The following is a 12,399-nucleotide window of genomic DNA, read 5'->3' as shown; positions in this document are numbered from 1 at the left end:
AGCAGGTTCATGCAAAGGTTCTTCGTCATGTGCATCACGTCGATTGAAGAGCGGACCTCTAGGTCTTTCCAGTAGGGTAGGTCCCAAAATATAGATTTCTTCTTCCACATGGGTGCGTGTCCCCCAGCGTCATTCGGAACAGCTAGTGCGCCGGGACCCTTTCCAAAGTATACGTGTAAATTATTAACCATAGCAAGTACGTGATCACTGGTACGCATGGCGGGCTTCTTCCGGTGATCTGCCTCGCCTTTGAAATGCTTGCCTTTCTTTCGACATTGATGGTTGGTTGGAAGAAATTGACGATGGCCCAGGTACACATTCTTCCTGTAGCTTCCTAGGTATATACTATTGGTGTCAAGTAAACAGTGCGTGCATGCGTGGTATCCCTTGTTTGTCTGTCCTGAAAGGTCACTGAGAGCGGGCCAATCGTTGATGGTCACGAACAGCAACGCCTTTAGGTCAAATTCCTCCTGTTTGTGCTCATCCCACGTACGTACACCGTTTCCATTCCACAGCTGTAAAAGTTCTTCAACTAATGGCCTTAGGTACACATCAATGTTGTTGCCGGGTTGCTTAGGGCCTTGGATGAGAACTGGCATCATAATGAACTTCCGCTTCATGCACATCCAAGGAGGAAGGTTATACATACATAGAGTCACGGGCCAGGTGCTGTGATTGCTGCTCTGCTCCCCGAAAGGATTAATGCCATCCGCGCTTAAAGCAAACCATACATTCCTTGGGTCACTTGCAAACTCATCCCAGTACTTTCTCTCGATTTTTCTCCACTGCGACCCGTCAGTGGGTGCTCTCAACTTCCGGTCTTTCTTACAGTCTTCACTGTGCCATCGCATCAACTTGGCATGCTCTCCATTTCTGAACAGACGTTTAAACCGTGGTATTATAGGAACATACCACATCACCTTCGCAGGAACCCTCTTCCTGGGGGACTCGCCGGCAACATCACCAGGGTCATCTCATCTGATCTTATACCGTAATGCACCGCATACCGGGCATGCGTTCAGATCCTTGTACGCACCGCGGTAGAGGATGCAGTCATTAGGGCATGCATGTATCTTCTGCACCTCCAATCTTAGAGGGCATACGACCTTCTTTGCTGCGTATGTACTGTCGGGTAATTCGTTATCCTTTGGAAGCTTCTTCTTCAATATTTTCAGTAGCTTCTCAAATCCTTTGTCAGGCACAGCATTCTCGGCCTTCCACTGCAGCAATTCCAGTACGGTGCCGAGCTTTGTGTTGCCATCTTCGCAATTGGGGTACAACCCTTTTTTGTGATCCTCTAACATGCGATCGAACTTCAGCTTCTCCTTTTGACTTTCGCATTGCGTCCTTGCATCGACAATGACCCGGCGGAGATCATCATCATCGGGCACATCGTCTGGTTCCTCTTGATCTTCAGTAGCTTCGCCCGTTGCAGCATCACCGTGCACATCGTCTGGTACCTCTTGATGTTCAGTAGCATCACCGTATTCATGGGGCCCATAGTTGTCATCATACTCTTCTTCTTCGCCATCTTCCATCATAACCCATATTTCTCCATGCCTCGTCCAAACATTATAGTGTGGCATAAAACCCTTGTAAAGAAGGTGGGTGTGAAGGATTTTCCGGTCAAAGTAAGACTTCGTATTCCCACATATAGGGCATGGACAACACATAAAACCATTCTGCTTGTTTGCCTTAGCCACTTCGAGAAAATCATGCACGCCCTTAATGTACTCGGAGGTGTGTCTTTCACCGTACATCCATTGTCGGTTCATCTGCGTACATTATATATAATTAAGTTTGTCAAAAATCATTACAGAACATCATGAATAGATAATTAAGTGACCAAATTAATAGAAGTTCATCATCACATTAAAACCAAAGTACATACATAGTTCTCATCTAACAACATAAAGCTCTGCAGAGCATCTAAATTAATTAAACCATACATTGAAACTATGTAAAACATTTCAGTGCGAAAACAAATGCGATCATAATCGCAACCAATGTAACAACTGATCCAACAGCATGATGATACCAAGCCTCGGTATGAATGGCATATTTTCTAATCTTTCTAATCTTCAAGCGCATTGCATCCATCTTGATCTTGTGATCATCGACGACATCCGCAACATGCAACTCCAATATCATCTTCTCCTCCTCAATTTTTCTTATATTTTGCTTCAAGAAATTGTTTTCTTCTTCAACTAAATTTAACCTCTCGACAATAGTGTCGGTTGGAATTTCCGGTTCAACAACCTCCTACATAAATAAAATCTATGTCACGTTGGTCGGCATAATTGTCATAAACAATAAATGAACCAATAGTTATGAAAAGATAATGTATACCACATCCGAATCATAGATAGGACGAGGGCCGACGGGGGCGGATACCAAAACCATCGCACTATATAAGATGCAATAATAAAAGTAAGAAAATTATACAAGTATCTATATAAACATACAAGTAAGAATGTTTTTCCTTTCAGAAAGAAGATAAGAACAAGAGCTCACCACGGTGGTGTCGGTGACGAGATCAGCGCGAGCGATCGACGGCGGTGAAGATGGGAACGGGACATGACGGACCGCTAAACCTAGACAAATATTAAGGAAAATGGAGCTTGAAGAGGAGAAAGCTTAAGTAGTGTGGCTCGGGCATTCCATCAAACACCTCGTGTGCATAGGAGGTGAGCTAGAGCACCACAAAGCTCTCCCCTCGCCGTCCAGGAAAACAGAGCAGTGGGAGTGCTCTGCTCGCGGGCGAGGGGTATATATAGGCAACTCATTGGTCCTGGTTCGTGGCACGAACAGGGACTAAAGGGCAGCCTTTGGTCCCGGTTCAAGCCACCAACTGGGACCAATGGTGGTGGGCCAGGAGCGAGGCCCATTGATCCCGGTTCGTCCCATCAACCGGGACCAAAAGGTCCAGACGAACCGGGACCAATGGACCACGTGGCCCGGCCAGTCCCCGGGGCTCACGAACCGGGTCCAATGCCCCCATGGGTCCCGGTTCTGGACTGAACCGGGACTAATGGGCTGACCTGGCCTTGACCATTGCCCCCTTTTCTACTAGTGTAACCCACAACCAGTTTTCTTCATATGCGACATGGTACAAACAATATGAGAATTCAGCCAGTCCCAGTTATTTCAGAGACAACCTAATATTAGCATTGGCCTATATATTATCACAGCATTCAACCAACTCCATTTACAGTTTATTTTAGCCATTTTATTCCTTTGGACCTCAAAATACTAACTCACATCTTCCCTACATGGCATAATTTTTTTAGCGCTATCATATCATGTAACTGATCTCTCGTTACTATTGGAACCTGGATAAAACTCCTTAAAATGAAGCTAAAGCTATGTACAGCCAAAATATGTGTATGTTCTGTTGTTGTTAAACCTATTGCAGGTCAGACTACCTCACATTGTTTCCAGTATATCAGCGTTTAATCTGTAGAAAGAGATGGTATTTGCGCTGGTTGTGATTTTTTTGATTTTCATTGCTGGAGAGAACCAATTATCTTATTTCGCAAATTTATACTGCCTCTGTATTATTGTCATGCTATCCTTCTGAACAATGGCATCTATTTAATTACAACCACAGGCAGTACCAGCGATGGTCAAAATACCTTACATGATGATGTTGGACGTTCTTTTAGAGACTCTGGGCCTTCCACCAGCTGAGTACCGAACCAGAGTATATGATGGCAGCATGGTGTGTGTGACTGTATTGTTCCATACACCCACATCATATGTTGGGAATGATAGGTATCGAATGGTTATTCCCGGGGTACAATCTGTTGATCATTCTATGTCAGAAGACAGTGCTGCTATGGAAGCAATTGGATACATTAAATGCACAGTGAAGACAGAGATAAGAGACTATAATTACAGCACCATGAAGAAACTCGAGGAGGAAAATCGGTCTCTAAAACATGAGCTTAATATAGCTAGGTACAACAAGAAGAAAATGAAGACAAAGATCAGGTCCATCTAGAACAAGCTAATGATTGCTACATATGAGAAGAAGCAAAATGCTATGGGCTGGTTCGTCTTAACAAGGTACATGCATGGATTATCTCATCATATATCCAACGTAATGGCGTTGAATATGTCACCTGGGAAAGGACCTGTAGATAAGATTATCAGTGACCCTCAAACGTCAGGTGATCAAGTCAGAAAAGAAGCTAAGAGCCATCAGGATGGGTTTCTAGAACCTGGGCCTTCCAATCTATGTTGTATTCTGCTCCTTTTGCTTGCCGTAGCTGCAGAAGCTAGATGCAATTCTATAATTAGCTCCCTCTTTAAACCAAGACTTGCCAAGCTATGTGTGTAAGAAGTAATGGTACTTATGTTATAAGTATTTATAACGTATGCAATTCATGTTTCTATGGGCACGTGCTCAACATCTGTCGTTTAATACATTCCTATATGAACAATGTAGACACAACCATTCATCTAAATAACTCATTTTCCCCCGGTTATGGAAAAGAGCTGATATTGTGAAGCTAATTTACTAAAAAATATTGATGCAATTAATACATGGTTTTATTTTCCATTTGTTACATACTGTTTGTCCAAAAGTAAAACAATTAATACATGATTTTATATTCAAAGCACACATGAGATCAAGGAGCCTCTGCGCCATTTGGCGCAACGGGTTAACTAGTATGATCGTAGAAGACGAGCGCCCAGAACACCTATACGATCAAGGGTTTCAGTTTCAGGGTGAGAATGTTGTGCCAGAGCATGGAGGAGTGGCAAAGTTTGAACAGTTTACCCAATTTCATTAAGACATGCGTGATTGGAAATCTCGTGCAACTGCAAAATGATTTGGTTGAGCATATGTGGGCTTATCTTGGCAACCAATAGATTTATCTTTTTCTATTCGTTTACAGAACTATGTGAGACATTTTTATTTTATTCGGCTTGTAATAATTATGCTATTTTATTCGGTCCAAACTATGTTTGATTCAAACTATGCAAATTCATATATGGGTTGGCGCGTTGGGCGCGCTGCCGACCCATATCTAAAACAGGGCGGACGCCGGGCGGGCGGCCGACCCAAATGGACAAAAAGCGGACGAAATTGTCGTCCGTTTGGGTCGCCTCATTGGAGTTGCTCTTAGCACAGTATTTGCACGTCCAATCTAAGTTTTTGCATCACTTCGATGTTCACCACAAGTTAAAGTGGCCGTTTACACCAAGTTGTAGCACCACCGGTGTAATTGACTCTTTTCCTATGGAGGGAGTACTAGCTAGCTTAGTGTGCAGCTAAAACGTCAAAATCTTACCCCGTGTGAACGTGGAGCACATGGACAGCCTATATAAACTGAAAAAAGACAGATATCCCTGTCTGAACACAGTGCAGCGCGCCACCACTTTCCGCGGGTTAAATCAGTCGGTTGTTCTCAAGCTTTTTCCAATCCAATATATAATGATGCACACCAACTAAACCAAAAACGAGTAAAAACATCGTGACGACGAAGCGCGCAGTACAAAGAAATCTTGAACTGGTTGATTCGAGGTATGGCGGGGGTGGTGCAGAGCGTGCAGGCCTTGGCGTCCTCGCTGGGTGCGCTCCCGCCGGAGTTCGTGCGGCCCGAGCACGAGCGGCCGCGCGCCACCACTTTCCGCGGGGCCTCACCGCTGCAGATCCCAGTGGTCGACATGTCCTTGCCGGACGCCGGCTGCCGCATGGTGGAGGCGGCGACGGAGTGGGGGATCTTCCAGGCGGTGAACCACGGCGTGCCGGCGGATGCCGTGGCGGAGCTGCAGCGCGTGGGGCGGGAGTTCTTCGCGCTCCCGCAGGAGGAGAAGCAGCGGTACGCCATGGACCCGGCCGCGACAGGAAGATATGGTCCGACAACTTGTTCCACACCATCTCACCGCCGGCCGCGGTGAACCACGGCTTCTGGCCGGACAAACCCAGGTGTTAGACTATGTATAACTTCTGTACCTATGTACATATTGTAACACAACCATTATATATAATGAGATAAGCCACCCCTAGAGGGTTGTGCTAGTTCCCAAAACTTATTGTCTTACATGGTATCACGCTAGGTTACGATCGCTTCCGCTTCTAAACCCTAATACCCGCACCGCCGCCGCAGCCGCCGCCGCCTTCACCGCCGCCGCCGCGCCACCGATCGCGCCGCCGCCATGTCGAGCGCCGCCACCACCGGTTCCACTGCTGCGGGCTTCCTCCCGGCCTCTCTTGCGGCTCTGCTCAACCTCCCGCTCGATGCCGTCTCCGTTCCGGCTCCGATCGGGACAAGGAGCATCGGCTCCGTCTTCTCCACGCCGCCGGCGCCCTCGCTCGGGCGTGACCTCGTGGTCCACACCGCGGCGCCGCCGTCCGCTGCGGATTCCACAGGCGTCGTCCCGCCGCTCCTGCCGCGAGCGGATCACACCGCCCCGCTGGCGGGGTTGGCGGCGTCCGCCCCGGCCGCGGGCCTTGCGGCGTCCGCACCGGCCGCGAGCTTTGCGGCGCCCCCCCTGGCTGCGGTCCCGCCTCCTCCCGCATCGGCTTCGGTGTCTCCGGCTGCCTCCATGGTGTTTGCACCCCAGGCAGCCTCCTCGATGGGATCGTCTTCGCCGCCGCCGTTTCACTTCGGTCATCTCATCACCATCAAGCTCTCCGCAGACAACTACATCTTCTGGCGTGCGCAGGTTCTCCCGCTCTTGGGGAGTCACTACCTGCTAGGCTACGTCGACGGATCGCTTCCCTGCCCACCCGCGCTGGTAGACAGCGTGCACGGTCCGGTCTACAATCCGGCCCATCGCGTCTGGACGGGGCAGGACCAGGCGAACCTCTCCTCCATTCAGGGGTCGCTCTCGCCGGCAGTTGCCGGCCTTGTTGTCTTCGCGAAGACGTCTCATGAGGCCTGGACCATCCTTGAGCGCACCTTTGCAGCGCAGTCTCAGGCTCGTGTCTCTGCACTCCGTCGTCAGCTTGGAGAGTGTCAGAAGCTTGACTCCACGGCCACTGAGTTCTACAACAAGGTCAAGGGCCTTGCCGACACATTGGCCTCCATTGGACAGCCCCTCACCGACTCCGAGTTCAACTCGTTTATTGTCAATGGTCTTGATGAGGAGTATGATGCCTTAGTCGAGATCATCAACGAGCGGGGTAACTCGACACCCATGTTGGCACACGAGGTTTTCTCTCGGCTTCTTCTCACTGAGAAACGGGTCGAGACTCCCCGCACCAGGGGCACTGGCTCTCTCTCGGCCAACGTCGCCACCAAGGGTGGCCGCTCTTCTTCATCACCCCGGTCTCCCTTGGGGCTGCCACCGTCGCCCGCCTCGGCCCCCCCACCTACTGCGACCTTACCGGGGGCTGGCGGTCCACGTGTGTGTCAGCTTTGTGGCCGCGATGGGCACTGGGCCTCCAAGTGTCATAAGCGCTTCCAGCGAAGCTTCCTTGGTCTTGGCAATGACGGCAAAGATACACGCAACAATGCCCGTCAGGTCGCCATGGCTGATCGTCCCGCACCGCAGAAGCACCAGGGACACACTCAGTCCTACTCCATCGATCCACACAGGTACATGGACTCTGGGGCGACAGAGCATCTGACCAGCGAGATGGGGAAGCTTCACACTCGTGAACCCTATCATGGCTCCGACAAGATCCACACCGCCAATGGAGCAGGTATGCACATCTCTCATATTGGTCAAGCATCTCTTCTCACTAGACATGCCAATAGGAGTCTTCAGCTTCGCAATGTTCTTCGCGTTCCATCTGTGACCCGCAATCTTCTTTCGGTTCCTAAACTCACACGTGATAATAATGTGCTTTGTGAATTTCACCCTTTTGATCTTTTTATTAAGGATCGGGGCACGAGGGACATTCTTCTTAGTGGGCGGTTGTGCCAGGGCCTCTACCGTCTGGAGCATCCTGGCGTCGCTCGCGTTTTCAGTGGAGTTCGGGTCTCTCCATCACAGTGGCATGCTCGTCTTGGTCACCCGGCCACACCTATTGTCCGTCATATTTTGCGTCGTCATGAGCTTCCTAGTTTGTCTAGTAATAAAGATGTAGCAGTGTGTGATGCTTGTCAGCAGGGGAAGAGTCATCAACTTCCTTTTTCGGAGTCCAGTCGTGAGGTGAAACATCCGTTAGAACTTGTGTTTTCAGATGTATGGGGTCCTGCTCAGACTTCTGTCAGTGGTCATAATTACTATATCAGTTTCGTTGATGCTTATAGTCGCTTTACCTGGCTTTACCTTATTAAACGCAAATCTGATGTGTTTGATATTTTTGTTCAGTTTCAAAAACATGTTGAACGTCTTCTCAAGCACAAAATTGTTCATGTCCAGTCGGACTGGGGGGGCGAGTATCGCAACCTCAACTCCTTCTTTCAGTCGCTTGGGATAGCTCATCGTTTAGCATGTCCACATACACATCAGTAGAATGGTTCAGTCGAACGTAAGCATCGTCATATTGTTGAAGCTGGTCTTACTCTTTTGGCCCATGCATCTGTTCCGTTTTGGTTTTGGAGTGATGCTTTCACCACTGCATGCTTTCTCATCAATCGTACTCCTACTCATGTTTTAAACATGAAGACTCCCATTGAGGTTCTCCTTAATGAACAACCTGATTATACCTTTCTCAAGGTATTTGGGTGTGCTTGCTGGCCGCATCTTCGTACATATAACAAGCGCAAGCTTGACTTTCGTTCTAAGAAGTGTGTTTTCCTTGGCTATAGCTCTCTTCATAAAGGTTACAAATGTCTTCATGTTCCCACTAATCGTGTCTATATATCTCGGGACGTCGTGTTTGATGAGCATGTTTTTCCCTTTGCCAACCTTCCTGTGTCCACTGTCGAACCACCATCCCTGCATTCATCCTCTGTTGCTTCTGACCAATTTGATGATGTTGCATACTCTCCTTTGCTGTTACCTAACCATGGTGCAGGAACCGGACGTGGAGCTCGTTTGGAGCTGTTGGAGGATTCACCATCATCATCGTCGTCTTCTGGTGGGCATGTCGATCGCCCTCTGTTGCATGGCATCGATTCGCGTGCCCATGCATGGTCACCCGACGAGCCCGTCGCACTGAGCATCTCCACTGCTCGGTCTGCTACGCCAGTGATCGCCGAGTCTCCAGCGGCTTGGCCTTTTTCGCCAGCGGTCGCCGAGTCGCCCGTGGCTCGGCCCGTCACGCCGTCTTTGCCCGCGGCTCGGGTCCTCACGTCGCCTTCATCAGCGGATCGGCCCGCGACACCGGCCACGCCACGGCCCACTATGCCGAGCTCGCCATCGGCCCGGTCTGGGATGCCGGAGTCGCCAGCTGCTTCGTCTGCTCTGCCGGTTTCGCCGGTGGGCCGGCCTTCTTCGCCGACTGAGTCCGAGGCTACCGTGCCTGGCTCCTCGTCACCGGCTGACTCGTCAACGTCGCTGTCCTCCAGCCCATTGCAGGCTGCTCCGTCGACCTCGGTGGTTCCTGTGTCTCGACCACATACACGCAGTCGCAGTGGCATTTTCAAACCTAAGGAACGTACGGATGGTACGGTTGCTTGGTTGGCTGCTTGTTTGGCTGCTGCTGTTGCGGATCCATCTTCTGAGCCTCGCTCATATCAGGCTGCCCTGCGCATTCCACATTGGCGAGAGGCTATGGAGCAGGAGTTTCATGCTCTTCTTCGTAACAAGACATGGACTCTCGTTCCTCCACCATCACGGGTAAATGTTATTGACTCAAAATGGGTATTCAAAGTGAAGAAGCATTCGGATGGATCTATTGAGCGTTACAAAGCGCGACTTGTTGCTCGCGGTTTTCGGCAGCGTCATGGTCTTGACTATGAGGACACCTTCAGTCCTGTCGTCAAGCCTACCACTATTCGGCTTCTTCTCTCCATTGCTGTTTCTCGTGGTTGGTCCCTTCGTCAACTTGATGTGCAGAATGCTTTTCTACATGGATTTTTGGAGGAAGAGGTTTATATGAAACAACCGCCTGGTTTCTCTGATCCTGATCGTCCTGACTATATCTGTCGTCTTTCCAAAGCACTATATGGTTTGAAGCAAGCTCCTCGTGCCTGGCATGCCCGCCTTGCCTCTGCGCTTCGTGCTCATGGGTTTGTGCCGTCCACTGCTGACACTTCATTATTTCTTCTACAGAAGCCAGAAGTCACTATGTATCTTTTGGTATATGTCGATGATATTATCCTTGTCAGCTCTTCTCAGTATGCTGCTGATGCTCTTGTCTGCTCTCTTGGTGCTGATTTTGCGGTCAAAGATCTTGGGAAGCTTCACTACTTTCTTGGAGTTGAGGTCACTTCTCGTGCTACTGGTCTTGTCCTTACGCAGAAGAAGTACTCCTTGGAGTTGTTACAAAAAGCCGGCATGCTGAAGTGCAAACCGACCACCACACCCATGTCGTCTACCGACAAGATAATAGCTGTTGATGGTGAGCTTTTGTCTCCTGCGGATGCCACAGAGTACAGAAGCATTGTTGGTGGACTTCAGTACTTGACGATCACGAGACCAGATATCTCTTATGCTGTTAACAGGGTTTGTCAGTATCTTCAGGCTCCCAGAGATACTCATTGGGCTGCTGTTAAACGCATTCTTCGTTATGTTTAGTTCACCCTGACTTTTGGTATGCATATTCGGCCGACTTCCTCTCGGGTCCTTTCGGCCTTCTCTGATGCAGATTGGGCTGGTAGCCCAGATGACAGGCGATCCACGGGGGGTTACGCAGTATTCTTTGGCTCTAATTTGATCGCCTGGAGTGCTCGGAAATAGGCTACTGTGTCACGTAGCAGTACTGAAGCTGAGTACAAGGCTGTGGCTAATGCTACTGCAGAGATTATTTGGGTGCAGTCTTTGCTTCAGGAGTTGGGTTTGTCTCAACCACAGCCTCCTATTCTTTGGTGTGATAACATCGGTGCTACATACCTTTCTGCAAATCCAGTATTTCATGCCCGAACGAAACACATTGAAGTTGACTATCACTTTGTACGGGAACGTGTATCACAGAAGCAACTTCAGATCAAGTTTATCTCGTCTAAGGATCAACTTGCAGATATCTTCACTAAGCCTTTACCACTGCCACAGTTTGAGGCTTGTAGGCGCAATCTTACCCTTCTCAGTTCTTTAGAAAGTGACTAAGATTGAGGGAAGGTGTTAGACTATGTATAACTTCTGTACCTATGTACGTATTGTAACACAACCATTATATATAATGAGATAAGCCACCCCTAGAGGGTTGTGCTGGTTCCCAAAACTTATTGTCTTACACCAGGGGGTACCGTCAGGCCAACGAGGCGTACTGCGGCCGCATCCTGCGGCTGACGCTGGAGGTACTGGAGCGCCTCTCGGCGGGGTTGGGCCTGGAGGAGGGCGCCATGGCGGAGGCGTTCGGGGGCGGCGACGACGGCCTGGTGCTCATTCAGATGGTCAACTTCTACCCACCGTGCCCGCAGCCAGAGCTCGCGCTCGGCTTCGCGCCGCACACTGACCTGTGCGCGCTCACGGTCCTCGTGGCCAACGGCGTGCCGGGACTCCAGGTGTCCATGGACGGCCTCTGGTACGACGTCGAGCACGTGCCAGGAGCCCTCATCGTCAACGTCGGCGACCAGATCGAGGCAAGCTAACACTCCATTTGTTCTTCACTTTGATCGTACCGTGTCGTCAACTGAACGTCCCGCACGTGTGTTTGTGCTAGATTTTTAGTAACGGGAGGTACAGGTCGGTGCTGCACCGGGCGACGGTGAGCAGGGAGAAGACGCGGATGTCGTGGCCGGTGTTCGTGGAGCCGCGGAGAGAGTACCTCGTCGCGCCCCACCCGCGCCTCGTCGCCGGCGAGATCCCTGCCAAGTACGACTACAAGGCCAAGACGTTCGAGAACTACAGATACTGCAGGATCAACAAGCTACCGCAGTAGACGTCCGAGCCGCCGCCGGCTATGCATTGCTTGCACGCGTGAGCAAATGCAGTGATATCAATTTTCACCCTGCAAAGCTTCAGTGTTCAACCAACAATCTCGCTCATAGGCGAACGAAGTATGACGATGGTTATTTTCTCTCTTTTATCTTCACCGTGTGATGTGCCGCCGCCACCTCCTCGTCACTAAAATCCATTGAGGGCGCGCTTGCTTCATCGTTTTAAGCAAAACACCAGTGTAGAAAATACAGAGGCCACTCTTTTTCCCCAAACGAGCGCTTGGATTATTATAAACACCAGTGTAAAACACTAGTTTACACCCCTAAAGTTTAGGGTATCTCCAACGCCGAGCTGCAAATTTCCTAATGCATACACTGATGCCGGAGGCTGTCATTCAACGCTACTTGCATACATTTCAACAAATTTTGAATCAAGCAGATGAATCCGTGCAAACCGGACGGATTTTAATATAAACCGGAAGAGATTCATGCAAACACGACGGGTTTCATA

The 12,399-nt window shown here is 49.7% G+C and overlaps 1 pseudogene; it reads left to right on the top strand.

The window, feature by feature from the left end:
- The first annotated feature begins 5,493 nt into the window (after window positions 1–5,493).
- Window positions 5,494–11,999, top strand: LOC123089515 (flavonol synthase 1-like; annotated as a pseudogene).
- The last annotated feature ends 400 nt before the right edge of the window (window positions 12,000–12,399 follow it).

This window comes from Triticum aestivum, chromosome 4B (genome assembly GCF_018294505.1).
Source record: "Triticum aestivum cultivar Chinese Spring chromosome 4B, IWGSC CS RefSeq v2.1, whole genome shotgun sequence".
Taxonomy (NCBI): domain Eukaryota; kingdom Viridiplantae; phylum Streptophyta; class Magnoliopsida; order Poales; family Poaceae; genus Triticum; species Triticum aestivum.
This window is presented reverse-complemented; position numbering and strand designations above follow the sequence as displayed.